Consider the following 12,459-nt stretch of genomic DNA (forward strand, 5'->3'; position numbering starts at 1 on the left):
AGTGAGATTTGCCCACATCTGAGAAAGTAAACTTTTGGTGATGGTACCTGGGGACCCTTCCCACCCACATACGGCTCAAGGAGGCAGCTTTACAGCTTGTTTCACACATTCGTGTGTGTGTGTGTGTATATATATACATGTATGTATTTTTTTTTCTTTTTCTATTTCAGTGCTGATAAAATCAGAGCACCTTAGGCCAAGAGAAATGGAGCTGAACAGACCCGAGGTTCTAACATTCCTAAACCGCACCCCTACCGAGCTCTCTGTGCTCAGCTGTTTTGCATATGGTTGCTTTCTGTCCACGGTGTACTTTTAAGAAGCAGTTTGGATTTTCCTCCATTCCAAGGGAGATTAAATAAGGGAGGTAGGAGGGGGGATTTTTATCCCTGAGAATCCGCCTCAGTGATTCCTTTTGGTATATCTCATTAGTATTCTTTATAAACTCAACCTGAGAAATTTTCTGCCTGGAAACTTTGTGCCCATAAGATTCACAGTAAGTTAATCATATTAATAGGTAGTAGGTGCTTTTTACAATACGTACTTGCCTTATTCTAAAGTACCTGGGAATTTGAGAACCACATACAATATCCCTGGATTTCCTCCTTTATCCTCTCCGGCTCTCCAAATTGCTCCATGGTGCATCTGAAGAATTACATCTTTGATAAACATTTCTTTAATGCTCTCAGGCTCCAGTTTTCTCTTCCTTGTGGGAAATGCTGTAGTATTTACTCCACCATTTACACATCCTTTATGGTGTGCTACCTAGTTTGCTAGGCACCTTCTACACACGCCTGATCTTCTGGATTAAATTATTCACGTGCAGGCAGAGATCACATATTCAAGATCTTTGAGTTCCTTATTGTACAGGAATGCATAAGAAATGTCCTCCCTCCACTAACTTTGAGCAATTAATGGTTGCTGCCTAGACTGCCACGTTGAAAATCTTGGACAGCCTCTCCTGTCTCAGTAAAAAACAATCTTTTGATTAGTGATGGTGTTGTGGGTATGACTGAAGAGTGGGGAGAAACAAGGGGGAGAGGAAGGGCAGAATATGATAGCATTTATACGTGTTTGCTGAATCTGCCATAGTACTTCAAAGAGAAATTTGTACATCTTAGATTTCCGTTTTCAATAAAACAAGTAAATGAAAAAAAAATATTAATAGGTAGTAGGAAGGGAAAAGCCCTCTCGGACAGTCGCACTGACCTCTGGAAGGCACGTAGGACGTCACAGTGGCTTGTGTGGACCTCCCTGTGATTTTCCAGCCCTTTGACTAATAGTTTTTGTGGTATGAAAAATGGCGCATGGCTACTGATTTTGAGTCTGTGTGGCGTCCTCCGAGGGAATACGGTTCATGTAATGCTCAGACCACACCACAGACACCGGGATAGCCCTTCATTCTCGGGGGTCCATCTGGAACTGGCAAAGCAGCCTCTCCTGACCTACGGCATAACCAGGCTGTGCGTGAAAGCCGCCTCCATAATCACCCCGCAGAGTAAGGAGCTGCCCTCCCAGCCCCACTGCAGGGAGGTTGTGATGGTCGATTAGAATGACCCTGCAGAGCCCATTCCATGACTCAGCAATTCACTCTTTATCTCATCGCTAATCCAGTTAAATACCTCTCTTAAATGTATTTTAAATCCAACTTTAATATCTGACCCCGTTTTCTATTTTGCTCTCTGCGGTCATTCCCTCACTTGTCCCATGCCTGTACACCTCTTGGTCCCTTTACTGATGAGAGCGCCTCAGTCATCTTTCCTCCTCGTGTCTGACCACTCTCCCGAGATCCTTATGACTAGATCTTGGATATTCAGCCCAGTGCCAGAAGGTGTGCAAATGGACCCACCAAGAGGCAGCCTACGTAGGAGAGTTTGGAGTCTGTTCTCTGGGCCAGAGGGAACAGGAAGCTGACATGTTTTGGCTTCGATGTGGTCTGTCCACCCTGGGAACCGAGCTTCCATTGAACAAACTGGTCAGATTTCCAGAATGCCCAGTCATATGGAGGAGTTTTAAGGCCAACAGACTCGCCCATCCCTTCCTGTACCTTCTTCCAACACAAACCTCATGTGCAGTATCTCCTCCAAGTCTGGTGTCCTTGTCCCTGCCCCCACCCTGTCTTCTTGTCCCCTGAGAATGCAAGAAACTTGCCCCCTCCCATCCTTTCTGCCCCGCATTTTTATTTATTTATTTTTTAAAAATTACTGTCTGTCCTGGCCCTAAATACTTGTTTAGTTTGACTGCTTAGCCAAACCACACCTCATTTCATGTGTCTCTTCACTCTCAGTTCGTTAATCAACGGTACTTCCTAGTAATGATCTCACTAGACCATCTGTATAGACACTGTCACCATTAGAGTTGTTTTCTCCATAGAGGGGTGTATTGTATTTGAAATACTCATCCTTGGAGAATAAAATCCTGCTGTGCAAACTGAGCTTTTGTGATCAAGGAACACTAATGAGGCTGTAAAAATATTTCCATTTCTTGAAAAAGATGTGTAGTTTTTGGCACCCATCTAGAAACCGACTTAAATTTCACTAATATGGCTGCTGGTTATGTAGGCAGTCTCTAACGTTCTGGAGGGGAGAGGGCAGGTGTCTTTTCCAGGGTATTGAAAGGGTCCTGCAAAGGGACTGCCGGCCTCAAGTGCGGGCTCGGCCGTCACAGGGCTCCCCACCTTCAGACCTAACATGCACCAAACCCAGTGCCTAGAGCTCGGTAAAATGGGTTTTTTGGCAGCTCGGACTGGAAGGGAAGGAAAAAGGAGGCTTTGCAAGGATGTCTCCACACCCATGGAATTCACTTAAAAGTGTCTCTGCACACTGGCCAAGTTTTCTGCCAAATGACTCTGGAGTATGGAAGCCAACAGATCGGTGACCTGCCCAGAAGCCCACGCATATGCCTTTTGCTGACTGTAGCACCCAGACATCAGAACAGAGAAGCTGTCGTTGGCCGACCCAGGAAAAATTACATCAAGGCCAAAGTCTTAGCACTATCCACCCATCAATGTGATCCTAATTAGCAAGGACAGCTGCTGCTGCAGAATGAGGAGTTGGGCTTGAAACCGTGTCATGGACTCAAGTTTGTTTCATCCCAGCTACAACTTACACATGCTTTTTAAAAAGTCATTTACAGTACAAACACAGTTTTTATTTATTAAGTCAGCGTATTGAGATGGGAACCTCTTCAACTCAGCAAATAAAATTACAACAGGTTTTCCTTGGTGTGTGCCCAGATGCCAGGGTCTGTGGCTGCAACAGAGCGAGGCAGGCTTGGAGGAGAACTGTGTGAGCCCAGGGGGACTGGGCGTGGTTAGCCAGCATGCAGGGTTTGAGCCACAGTTGTCTCAGAAAAGGCCCAGATTGAACTTGTCTTCATCTGTCTCCTCCTCGGTAGTCCCACAGCTGGTACGGTGGCATCCCAGCTCCCCCGGTGCCTACTCAGACTTGAAAAGTTGTAAGTTCCCGGATACCTGGGATCCTAGATTTGGGACATCCAACCCAAAGAGCCAATAATGCTTCCACCTGTGGTCTCCACCTGAAGGATCCCCCAGCTGTGAGAAGATAAGGAAACCATGGATCCGTGTGCTTTGCCACCAGCCACAGCACAAGGGACCCTGTGTCCTGTGTGGTGGAGATCCGCCTCTGCCCCAGGTGGTGGCCTTTGTGAGATGGTGGCTTTTTACCCAGTATTCATTTTAGCTAAAGGAATGTATTCGTAATTATTCTTTGTCACTATTTTACTTTCACTGGATGTTTCTTTAATTCTTTGAAATTTAGGCCTTTTAAAATTACATTTATCTTTCCTACATAGAGCGCCCTTCAATAAGAGAGCATCTCTAAGCCTGCGTTTATCCTGCTATCAGTCTTCTCTGTCTCGATGACATTGACATGTCCTATTCATGGTGCCCCAAATGGGAAATTGGCCTCCCTTTCCTCAAATCTGCTCCTGTTGACTTGTGTTTCAGCTCGTGGCCTCCCCATCGTCCCAGTCATCCTTCCGGTCATGCCACTTGGAGATAAATCATAGGTCCTCTGCCTTGTTCCTCTTTCCCCGTTTGGCCATATCGGATCAGCCTCCAGCATCGTGGCTTCTGCCTTTTGATCAGGTGGAATGACATCATTACTGAGCCCTTCCGATGTGCCAGCCATTGTGCTAAGCGCTTCACACGTGTGAACATCTGCGTTGTATAGATGAGGAAATGAGACTTCCAAAGGAAGAGAACTGGTCCCAAGTCACACCAGTTATTGGCAGAGCCAGGCTTTAAATGCCAATCAAGTCCATGTAAGTGGGTGTTGTGTATCTTCCAGACCTCTAGAATCCCAGAATTCTGTACATGCCTCTCACTTCTGACTAACAATGGTTGATTTCCACTAATTGAAAGGAATGTATCCCAGGAAGGCAAGCATGTCATACAAAGCCATGTGAACTCTGTCAGCTTGGGGTGGATCTTTATCTTGAGGTTTGCATTACACAAGTAAAGCTGTCAGTTTCCTATTTAATTAGACCGGAAAGTGTTCTGCAAATGCCAGCTTTTAATTCTTACTATAAAGAATTTCTTCAGGCAGGAAGGAAGATCAGATGCGGTGGGCCTTTCAGAGTCGTGGTTCTAAGTGAGCAATTGCATTTTAAAACTGCACTGATTAATCTTCGTTGAGGAAAATATGCATATTAAGATTTCAGGAAGAGGCACCTGGGTGGCGCAGTCGGTTAAGCGTCTGACTCTTGGTTTTGGCTCTGGTGGTGGTCTCAGGGTCATGAGACTGAGCTCCAGGTCAGGTTCTGTGCTCTGTGGAGTCTGCTCGAGATTCTCTCTCCTTCACCCTCTGCCCGTTCACCCCCACCCAGCCGCCTAAAATAAATAAATACATCTGAAAAAAAAAAAAAGATTGTTTTACTTTCAAAAGTAAGTAGAACAGTGTTGAAATTGTTTGTACTGTCTTGGAGGAATATTTGGAGACCTTGAGACTCACCTTCCTTCCCTGCCCCTGCCCCCGCCCCCAGGAAGCTTGTGTCAATGTGTCGATGGTCACGCCGGTGTTAAAGGAGAAGCAGAAGGAAGAGAGCAGTTCTTTGCCTCGGGGCTGTAGGCTGGCTTCTGTCCTGTGAACTGAAGGTGCTCGATCCTCTGCATCCGTGAGGGCCAGCTTCCTTAAACAGCTTCACAGTGAATCCCGCTATGATCTGGGCACCAGGAAACATTGTAAACTTGTGGGCTTTTAAAAAATAAGTAACGTAAGAAAAAAAAATAAAGCCAACAATTCATCCTTGAGATCTCAACTTGAGAAACTCCCTTCTGGAAGCTTTTATGATCCACTAGTCTGGAAGTATTCATTTTACAATCTTCCATAGCCTGTCCAGTGACCCAGCCAACTCACATCTGAACGCTCTATGGTTCCTGTTGCCTTTTTTTTTTTTTTCTTTTAAAGATTCTATTTATGTGACAGCAAGCGAGAGAGGGTACACAAGCAGGGGGAGAGGGAGAGGAAGAAGCAGGCTCCCACTGGAGCAGGGAGCCCGATGCGGGACTCGATCCCAGGACCCTGGGATCATGACCTGAGCCGAAGGCAGATGCTTAATGGCTGAGCCACCCAGGTGCCCCTCTTTTTCCCCCCCAAGATATTATGTATTTGAGAGAGAATGAGCTGGGGGAGGAGCAGAGAGGGACAAGCAGAGCCTGATGCAGGGCTCAATCCTAGGACCCCAAGATCATGACCTGAGCCGGTCAGACGCTTAACCAACTGAGGCACACAGGCAACCCCAATTGTGACAAATTCTTAAGAACAGCTCCGTGGGGCTCAAGCTCCACAGAGCTCACTTCTCACAGAAGAGCCTGCTGGGAAAACATGCAAGGAAACAGGGTTACTCCTCCAGAAAACCCTACCAACGCAGCAGCTGCTGTAGTGTGTAATTTGGGGGGTGGGCATCCTGACTTCTAGGAAAAAGTTGTAAAGGTGATAAGTAAAAAACAGCAATACAGTAATCAGAGGATTGATCTCTGAAGAAAGATTAAAGAGCAGCTACGATGAGAGGCTGGCTAATGTCTGAAATCAAGAGAACACAGCATTCTTAGCTCGCACTATTCTTGTGATCAATTTCCTTTTATATGTGATCGTAATTCAGTAGGGCGCTGAATGAATAGTGAAATCCCTAGATGGGCCTCTCCCTCGGAACTGTCTTTTCCCTTCCCAGTAGATCAGTATATTGTTAGAGCACTCAGTGACCAAATCTGAGACCTTACGGAATTCTGAGGCCTTGGGTATACAGGGCAAAATTCTGAACAGCTACTCTGCCACCAAAGTACAGTTGACGTGTTCACCCACTTCCTGGGCTGTTCAGATTTACACAAAACCCCTGAAAGACTGTGTGATAAAGCGTGTTTGCCTTTCAGCCTTTACAAGAATATCACCAGATTCTTTTAGTAAAGCCGTGTGAATTTCCCCGTGGAGGGGACCATTGTACACGAGTACAGAAGTCCCCTCCAGCAGGCGAGCCCTGCAGGGGAAAGCAAGAGCCAGAGAATAATCAGAAAAAAAACCAGGCTGGGCAGCTGAGGAGTGGAGCTCGAAGCCATTCCTGCCTGCGTCTGAGACACCTGGTTGGTCCCAGGAAAAAGAGCATTCAAAACGTGTGCAAATGAAGAAGAGCAGTCTGGTTCAAAAAGAGACCGAAATGTTTGCATGGAGACTCGGCATTAAAATAAGTCCCATACACCGAAATATGTAACTCACATGCCATACAATTCACCAATCCAAAGCCTGCAATTTAATGGTGGTGAATATTACTCAGAGTTGTACAACCCTCCCCACAATCAGTTTAGAACATGTTCATTACCCCCAAAAGAAACTGCATACCCGTAAATGGTCACTCCCCACCCCTAACCTTCCCAGCTCAAGGCAATGTATTTCTCTCTAATGGCTTTGCCTATTCTGGACATAGAATCGTATAAGTGGTCTTTGGTGATTGGCTCTTATCCTTGGCATGTTTTCAAGGTTTAGTCATTTTGCAGCATATATCAGTCTCTCATTCCTTTAGATTGCAGGTGCCATTTCATTTTACTTATCCATTCATCACTTGGTGAACATGTGGGCTGTTTCCACGTTTTGGCCACTATGGATTATTCAACTATGAACATTTGTGTACAAGATTTTGTGTGAGCATGTTTTCATTTCTCTTGGGTATATATCTAGGAGTAGAATGGCCAGGTTATGTGATAACTGTATGTTTAACCTTCTGAGAAGCTGCCCAAATGTTTTCCGTGGTGGCTGCCCCACTTTATATTACCACCGGCAATGGACAAGGGTTCCAATTTCTCCACATCCTTACCAACATTTCTTATTTCCCATCTTTTTTCTTGTGAATTCAGCCATTGTTTGTTCGCATGAGTTTTCTGCCCCTTTCTCTCTCCTTCTTCCTTCTGGGACCCCTGTAATGAGAATGTTATTCCACTCGACGTTATCCCACAGTTCCCTTAAATGATCTGCAATTTTTCAAATTCTCTTGTCTTTCTGCTTCTCTGTTTGGGTGAGTTACACTGCCCCGTCTCCTAGATTACCGATCCTTTCTTCCTCATCCCGTCTGTTGTTGAGTGCCTCTAGTGTATGTTCAGTTCAGTTACTGTATTCTGCTCTGTGACTTCTGTTCAGTACTTTCTTAGATTTTTCTTTCTTGAAGTTCTCAGTGTGTTCATTCATTCTTCTCCCAGGCTTGGTGAGCTTCTTTATGACCATGACTTTGAACTCTTTATCAGATAAATTACTTACTTCTGTTTCATTAAGGGTTTTTCCTGAAGTTGTGTCTTTTCTTTCATTTAGAACACATTCCTCTGTTTCCTCCTTGTGTTAGACTCTCTGTGTTTTTGTGTATTAGATCAAACAGCCAGCTCTCCATCTTGAAGGAGTGGTCTTGTGTAAGAGATGAAGCTGATGGTTGAACCTTGTCCTAGCTTTTGGTTTTCTCTTGAAACTTGTGATTGTCTAAGCAGCCTGATTTCCTCTTGATAGGTCCCAGTTGTTAAGAGAATGCCAAGACCTGTGAGTGTCCCAGAGGGAGGGATCGCCCTCAGCACCTAGTTTCAGGTTGCTTGGAAGCTGGTCCCTCAGGCAGCAGCTTTTAAGGTGTGCGAATACATATGGACTTATGAAACCACAATTGTTAACCCTGCTGGCCTCCAGACCAGGTGATCTCGAGGTGCCCCCTTGGTGACAGCTGCAAAAACTGGGGTTCCAGACAAGTGTAGAAGCTGCTTGCTGGGTGGTACTGACAAGCTATAGTGATGCCAAGGGAGCGTGTCCCCAGCCACATTCCCTGAGAGCACTTCCAAAGCTTCTGGATGTGTGGCAAACCTGAAGTCTGCCCCAGGGGCCGAAGTTCCAGGACAAGTAAATAGGCCTTTTTCACAGGAAGAAGGGCGTGTGTTGCAGTGCGCGCTCTGTGCAGTGCCCTGGGGCGGTAGCCTGCCGAGAACCATCTCTCTCATTGTTTCGCGGCAGGGCCCCGGGACTGCGGCTGGTGCAGGGGCAGCTGCTGGCCCACAGGTTTTGGCAGAACCGCTTGCCAGTCTTTTATTACAGTCATTCTGGTGGGTGTGAAGTGATGTCTTCTTGTTTTGATCTGCATTTCTTGAATGGCAAATTATGTTGAGCATCTTTTCACCTACGTAGTGACCATTTGAATACCTTCTTTGCCGAAATGTCTATTCAGAAACTTTGACCATTTGTAAATTGGGCTGTATTTTTATTATTAAATTGGAAGAGTCCTTTATATATTCTAGCTACAAGTCTCTTATCGGTGTATGATTTGCAAAAGATTTTCCCCATTCTGTGGGTTGTCTTTTCTAGATGGTGTCCATTGAGGCACAAAAGCTTTTAATTTTGATGAATTCCAATTTCTCTATTTTTTCTTTTGTCATTTATGCTTTTGGAGTCCTGTGATCAGCGATTACAACTCGCTGAAAACTCAGATGATGGTTAGCATTTTTTAGTAATAAAATCTTTTTAAATTAAGTTATTTACACTTTTGGGCATAATGCTTTTCCACACTTAATAGACTATAATGTAAATTAACAACTCAGGAAACAACAGATGTTGGTGAGGATGCAGAGAAAGGGGAAACCCCTTACACTGTTGGTGGGAATGCAAACTGGTGCAGCCTTTCTGGAAAACAGTATGGAGGTTCCTCAAAAAGTTAAAAATAGAGCTACGCTATGATCCAGCAGTTGTACTGCTAGGGATTTATCCAAAGGATACAAACACAGTGAATCGAAGGGGCACATGCACCCCTATGTTTATAGCAGCAATGTCCACAATAGCCAAACTGTGGAAAGAGCCCAGATGTCCATCAACAGATGAATGGATAAAGAAGATGTGGTATAGAAATATAATGGAATACTACTCAGCCATCAAAAAGAATGAAATCTTGCCATTTGTAATGATGTGGATAGAACTAGAGTGTATTATGTTAAGCGAAATAAGTCAGAGAAAGACAAATGCCATTATGATTTCACTCATATGTGGAATTTAAGAAAGAAAACAGATGAACATAGAGGAAGGGAAGGAAAAATAAGAAAGACAGAGAGGGAGGCAAACCATAAGAGACTCTTAACCGAGGGTTGCTGGAGGGGAGGGAGGTGGGGAGATGGGGTAACTGGGTGGTGGGCATTAAGGAGGGCTCTTGAAATAATGAGCTCTGGGTGTTATATGCAACTGATGAATCACAAAATTCTACCCCTGAAACTAATAATACAGTATATTATCACTTAAATTGAATTTAAATTAAAAAAAATTTTTAATGTAATTTTTATATGCACTGGGAAAACAAAAAATTCACCCAACTCCCTTTATTGTGATACTCGCTTTACTGTGGCGATCTGGGATCAAATTCACAACATCTCTGAGGTGTGCCTGTAATTGACTTTCAGGAACGGTTCTGACAATACTGTTCTGCCCCCAGGCATAGGCGGATGCTAAAGGGGAGGCCGTGCTAGGCAGGGCTCTCTCATCAGGCCTGGCCAGGGCTGCTGAGTTGTCTCAGACAGTTTGCTCTAACTAAAAGAAATTTTCAACTCTTTAAAACTCTGGTTTCTTTCTTTTTCTTTTTAAAGATTTTATTTATTTATTCAACAGAGATAGAGACAGCCAGCGAGAGAGGGAACACAAGCAGGGGGAATGGGAGAGGAAGAAGCAGGCTCTTAGAGGAGGAGCCTGATGTGGGGCTCGATCCCAGAACGCCGGGATCACGCCCTGAGCCGAAGGCAGACGCTTAACCGCTGTGCCACCCAGGCGCCCCTAAAACTCTGGTTTCTGCATCCTCTTCTCAACCTCTTTCTCTGCACATATAGTATACATGTAGCCAGTAATGTTCTGGCATTTTCTGTACTTGGGAATTGCCTTGTCAATTCTTGTTTTAAATGAGTCAAGACATTTCCATTGCTTCTTTTCAAAGCCTGCTCTCCCAACGAAATTGTTCACTTTATTTCACTACGTCTTATTTTTCCCCATCTTATGATTTATTGTGGCTCTCAGAAGTGCCTTGCCTTATTCTTTCCACTGGACTGTCTGTAGTGTTTCCCCTTCTGTTGAACCCCAGGAATAACCACATCCCAGTTATTTTCTTCAGCAAGGGAGAACCTGGAAAAGTCCTGACTTCTGATAGTTTTGTTATTCTCGAGTCGCCCTGTGTGAGCTCTGCCAGCCTCCTGGAGGATTTTGTAGGGCAGATACACAAAGTCATTGCCTGAGTATCGTGCAGTCTGGTTTCACGCCGGGCAACCAATGTAGACATCGATTTATTAATGGCACCGAGAGAAGGTAGTCAGTTGAGAGTCACAGGGATGAGGCTATTGGCTTTTTTTCCCCTAAGATTTTATTTATTTATTTATTTGAGAGAGAGAGAGAGAGAGAGAGAGTGAAGAGAGAGAGAGAAAGCATGAGTGGGGTGAGGGGCAGAGGGAGAAGCAAAATTCCTGCCTGAGCAGGGATCCCGATGCGAGCTCCATCCCAGGACCCTGGGATCAAGACCTGAGCCAAAGGCAGAACTTAACGCTGAAAACCGCTTAACCGACTCAGCAACCCAGGAGCCCCAAGTCTATTGGCTTCTAATAGCAGACCACTTTGTGCCAATTCCTAGGTTTAAGGTTGAAAGAAACAGCACAGTGATGCTTCCATGCATAGCAATGTTATCCTCCACTTGAAAGGGGAAACTAGTCTCCGGGAAGATAAGCAGTGCCAATAGCCAAGAAAACAAATCAGATTTCCACTCGCTCTTGCCTATGCACTGAAACTCCCCACTCCCTGCTGTTCTCTCATTTGTGATAGGTAGCCGCATCAACCCGATTTCACAAACATTACAAGACTCCAAACTCCCAGGTTCAGGCCATAGCAGCCCAGTCCCTTCCACTGCATGGCATAGGGCAGTATCTGAAAACTAGCAGAAGCCCTGGTCCCAGGAGCAAATGGTCCAAGTTCAATCCCATACAAACATTTGAGTCCTCTTTGAAATGTATATTGTTTTCCTAAATAAAATTTTGACTTGCTATAGTTTTTTCCTGATCACTTCCATCTTGTCTTTCCAAGGTGGGATAGTATTTTTTTTTAGAAATAATTTCACTAGGGACAACAGTACCATCAGCCAGCCTGTCCTCAAGGACTTCTGGACCTGGAACAGGTTTTCCAAGCTGATGGGGCATCCAGGAGGAAGCACTGCCCTGGGCTGGTGTACAAACCCAGCCACCGCCTCGCCGTGCTCCCCTCTTAACCTCCAGTCCCAACCAACTGGCAGCTGGCCCAAAGGGGGAATGTCTCCTAGGTAAGGCAGGAGCCCTTCTTCTTGATGAGAGAGGGGAGAGCGCCAGCAGTTTACTTGGGACTCAAACGTCATCAGTCACCTTGAGAAACACAGTGCAAGTGAGGTGACACTGCAATTCTACATTTCTCCTCACCCATGGGTCTGTGAACCAAGCTGTCTGCTCTTTGGTGTCTGGTCCCCTCCCAGTGAATAGTCTCATTTCAATCTGCCCTCTAGGAAGCAAAAAGAAGCAAAACAGAAAGCTTTAATGTTTATAAGGAACAGATGAATGCCTGTGTCACAAGTCTCTATGAGGTTAGTCATGATTGTGAGGCCTGGGTCAGATGATGTCCCCCACCCCAGTCCTTATTCAATAACAGACCACATGTGGAGATAGAGAACTGAGATTTGAACCTGGTAGAGCTACCAGGTGTAATGAATTTGGACAGTTATCCATTCCAACCAACTCTTGAACTTTCAGATACTACGGGCCCTCATTCTTGTCTGTGGGCATACGATTGCTCGCATGAGAACTGAAAATCTTAAACCCACACTTCTTCTGAATAAGATTCTCTGTTCACTAAGCTGGTAGCAAGGCCTCTGGCAGAACAGGCAAATCTGGGCTCTCCCCAAGGGCCTCTGTTGTTGTCAACTTGCATTCACCTAGAAGGTAACTGG

The sequence above is a fragment of the Ursus arctos genome, unplaced genomic scaffold (assembly GCF_023065955.2).
Source record: "Ursus arctos isolate Adak ecotype North America unplaced genomic scaffold, UrsArc2.0 scaffold_6, whole genome shotgun sequence".
Taxonomy (NCBI): Eukaryota; Metazoa; Chordata; class Mammalia; order Carnivora; family Ursidae; genus Ursus; species Ursus arctos.